Raw genomic sequence first — 4,997 nt, 5'->3', positions numbered from 1 at the left:
TATATATCTATGGTTTTATCATATTGACGTAGTATAAATTATAATGCAATCCGTGGCGATTGTCAAAGTAGTTGCAAAGACGCAATCGATCTAAAATTTCAGTTAGCAAAGCTGCAGACATGAACCAGGAACATGAAGCGATCCGTACGGTTTTTTTTTTTCATGATAAATTTTAATATTTTCAGACTTAAGTTCAGTCGTGATCTGATTTATTCCGCAGTGCACACACAATATCAGGAATTCTACCGAAGCCCGACAGCGTCAATGTTTAAAGTAATTAATTTTAGTTTCATACTTTTTTGGTGCTTAAATTTATTTTTTAAATAAAATATTTAATTTCATGAAAAATATGCTGCCCCTATGTACACACATATTATTTTATTTCTGAGAGCAAATGCATAAAATACGAGAGATCAAATAATATACAAACGCCGCTCGTCGTCGTCGTTTTTCTGCCCCCTGATCGTAGGGTAATTTTATAATTATATCCTTTTTTAAGTACTTGAAATAAACATTCATTATACGGTTTAATTTAGAAATACCCGTTATATGTGATTACTCTTAAGACACAATTTTAATTTATAACCTATAATTTTTTTAAAATTCAAAGTTAGCTGTTACAGGAACCTATTAATTTAGTGTTATATATATTTTATTGTTCTATTATAATATATTAATATTACATAGTTGTATCTAAAAAACAAAAATGTTCACAGAGTGGTAAACTCACTATCCTAAAAAGTAATTACCCCGTACGATGTACTTTTATACTAGTTCAGGTATCTTTATATAATATAATAAATAGTAATGAAATAAATAGACACACGCGTTCAAATATTCTAAAATTTTGTAGTTATTCAAACCTAGGTGTATACGAGTTAAAAAATTAAAGTTATGTAAATTTTAACTTTTTAACTTCTTTTAGATTCCGAGAGGAGCGATGAATGTATTGATTTTACAATTTATTTATTTTGTTTTGTCATCACGTTAATTTGGGAGAGTAAAAGTGCTTAGATTTTCTTCGACAAGCATCTTTTCTGGTAGAAATGTGAATAGTAGCGGTACTTCGAGGGGTCAAAAGTAAAAAATTCTCAATAATTTTCAAAAGCGACAGGAAAAACAAACAAAAAAATTAAGGAAAAAAAGCGAATTTTTACGGAAACCTGGTTTTTTACAAAATCGATTTTGGTTTTTGATGTAACTTTCAAAAAAATAAATAAATAAAGTAGATATATATGAAATTTTTACTGAATATTTATAACGGCGTTTTCTATAAGTCATACAATTTTGACAACAAATTTTTATAAGAGTTTGAACTTTGAATTTTGACAAAATAAGTAAAAATCACGAAAATGTGCACAATATTTTGAGTTAGAAATTTATAAAAATATTTCGTTTTATATCTAAGTTTTTAAAACTTAATACAAGATTCCTCTTAAGTTTGTCTGCCTTTACCAAAAAAAAAAAAATTCTACCGGAAAGGCGAATTAAAATTTTATAAGCATTTGATGTTTAAATTTTGACAACATTGGATATACTCACTCCATTTCTTATGTAGTGATTTTTACTTATTTTTTTATAATAAAAAACCAATAATTGCAGATATTTGAAATTCACATCATTTGTTTATATTTTCAATTCATATACTTAATACAATTTTGCTGTTTACAAACAATTTTAATTTTGATTTTTTTTAGTTTATTTAGTTTTTTTTCAGGAGATTAATAAAATGTTAATAAAATGTTAATAAAATATTAATTGTTTTTGTTGGGCAAAAAAGCTTGAAAATTCAATAAAACTCTCCTGATAGATATTTAAAATACATAGGTATGGTTTTTGTAATGAGCATTTAAAGTTTAAATTTTAACAAAATTAACATAATTTAAAATGTACAAATAATTTTATAATTTAAAATTTTTGAAATATTAAACTTTTGTAGGTTAGGGTTGAAAATTCAGAACAAAGTTCCAAGCAAATAGGTTATTCTGTTATATTAAAAAATCAAAAAAATACCATCACATATTTTTTATGTTCAAATGTGAATTAAATTAAGGATTAAATTGTCAAGAATAATGATTTATGTTATTTTGTTGTAAATTAAAAATATTATTCATTGGTACTTGAAACTTTTAAAGTATATTATTATATTTTATACCCACAATGACTTTTCAAATGTACTTTTTTTTTTAATGAATTTAATCTACATTTTTAACTTAACTGATTTTTATTGCTAAACATTTATTAAATAACGAGTTACTTTTAATCAAGTCCTAGTTGCGTAGTTTGTTTATAAAAAATTAAATAATAAATAAAGTAAAAATTATTATTATTGATGATGCTACTAAAACCAGAGGTCTACAACCAGAAAACTGGCTATTAATGTACATTAAAAAAAGAAAAAGTTAGTTGTAAGTTTCCAAATCAATTTTAACTTAACTGAATTAAAAATAAAATTAGGAGAACTATTAACTTAAAACTTTTTGAAATGTTTCATATCGACTTAACTTAACTCAGTTAAAAATTTTCATTAACTAGCCCAGGCTTGCAGTTATTATTATACTAAATTATTTTTTACATATAAGTACTCACATAACATATTATCTAACTCTGATTTATTGCAATAATTATTTATTTTCTTAAACACAATATTTCAGGAATTAATGTATTATAAATTAATTAATAATAAAAATAATTGATTTGAACGATATTTATAAAATATTGAAATAAAATAAACACACTTGCTAATCAGTAATGGTAACTAGTCCCTGTGTATTATACTATTATTAAAATAAAAATGAACCAGTAGCAGAGTTCTAGTAGATAACTAACTTGCCGTGCCTAGTGAAGAAATATGACTTTCGTAAGGTATAAAACTTATACGTTCTTGAATAAAATAGTTAAAACACAAATTAACACATAATAACTACGTATAGGTAAGATAAAAGCTAAGACTTAAAGAGATTATTTTAGCTATATAATATCTGTAATTTCTAATAACAAATAGCTCATACGTATATTGTTGAACATTTTACTATTTAGGCTGCGTTTTTTTCAGAGATGGTATTCGTCAGTGAAAATTTGCCAATTTTGAATACAATGTCATATTATGCAGTGTGAAATGTGTTGACGTGAGTGTTTCAAAGACTTAGTTGTATAGCAGAAAACATGTGGTATGTACTTTTTATTTTTCAGTAGATTTATTTAATATTGTCAAATGATCAGAGTTTGTATTACGCCCAACTTTTCAATTTAATTGTTCTGCAACTACTGGTATAACGCTATTCCGGCTATCAATAAAATTATGATAAAAATTAGAAAATTAGTCAGGTATGAAATTTATTTTATTTTTTGTTTTAAATTTTTTTTTGTAATATTTAAATATTTTCACCGATTATCAGGTACGATGACCTGTAGGAACTATAGAGACTGTGTGTGTGAGAGAGAGTGAGGGGTAGTGAGATGGAAAAAGGGGGTGGAGTACGTAGAGAGAGAGAGAAAGAGAGAAATGGGAGGGAGAAAGACTGAGGGTGAAAAGGGATGATGGGGGGAAGGGAGAGTGAGTGAGACTTGTAGGGAGGGAGAATAGGAAGTGTGGAGGTAGAATAGTTAGGTTAACAATGTCGAATACGTAGGAAAGGTTCTTGAATCGCAAAGGTCATTAGACCAATCAGCTAAAAAACTACCTAGTGATAGGTTGAAAACCTTGACTTATGGGATAGAATAAAAAGATCGGTAGGGGATGTCAGAGCACTGTTTGTTTGCTCTCTGTATCCCACGCACAACAAAGCAATTAATATGTATCGGAACCAACCATTTATTGTTACATTAATAATGGTAGGTTCTGCTATATATATAAATTTGCTTTGTTGTGCTTGGGACATGAAGAGCAAACAAATAGTGCGTAGACATCCTCTCAAAAGTGTCATCAAGTTGAACAAAAAAGTAAGAAAAGACGTATTTCTACGTCAAACCATGGGTTTTTGTTCTCTTTTTCCCCAGAGTCAAAGCCTACCCAATGTTTGTTTGTATTTTTTATTTTAAGAAAAACAAAAATTATCTACCACCTTTAAGCACATGCTTGTGGTGGTGGTAGAGAGTTATATGGCAAAATTTTAAGTAGAAAAAAAAACTGACAAGAATTTAGTAATCAATACATACAATTTTAATACATATATTAATATTAAATTACAAAGTTAAAATATATTTCGTTATAATTTATTAAAGTATTGAAAATAACCAAATATGAATTTTTTTTCATTCCTTTAGTTATACGATTACCTTTCTGTAAAGAATATTATGTCCTTTTTATATTTATTGGCATTAAGTTATAATTTTTTGGACCTAGATAATCAATGAATTTTTGACCAAACGCTTTTTTAGGATATTCCATTTTAACATAAAATGCTCTATTTTCTCTTTTAACTATTACCTTATTAATATCCAGATATGATTCAAAGTTTTTAATTATATATACAATTATTATTTTCTTATAAACAGACTCAAATGGTAACACATCAAATAAACAAAAAATTTTCCTTAGTTGAACCGGTTAACGTATTTTTACTTAAAATGTAGTATGCTGTTACTATTAATATTAAAAAAATATATATAAACTACCTCGGAACGTGGAATATGTTCGATAAACATGTAACATGTTTAAAAAAAGTTAAAAGATTTTAGATACTTAATAATAAATTAATCACAGCACATTGTTTAACTTGATTTAACTTGACTAGCCGGCGTAGCTAGCATCCGGATGGGTGACCACCTGGGTGTTTAGTGACGAATCCTAGCTCCACTTACACAAGTGTTACTCGAACCCTACCGTGACATCTACAAAAGATGCTGTTATCCATAGTGAACGGTTTACTTACAATCAAATTGGCATACAAAATAATATGTAATATACAATTGGTACAAAATAAGAAGAATGCAGTTGGGGCTTGGTGTGGTATACGGTGATTGGCTGAAGTCCCTAATGGGTGTCAATCATCGGC

The sequence above is a fragment of the Myzus persicae genome, unplaced genomic scaffold (assembly GCF_001856785.1).
Source record: "Myzus persicae strain clone G006 unplaced genomic scaffold, MPER_G0061.0, whole genome shotgun sequence".
Lineage (NCBI taxonomy): Eukaryota > Metazoa > Arthropoda > Insecta > Hemiptera > Aphididae > Myzus > Myzus persicae.
The sequence above is the reverse complement of the archived record's forward strand: the minus strand, read 5'-3'. Positions refer to the sequence as shown.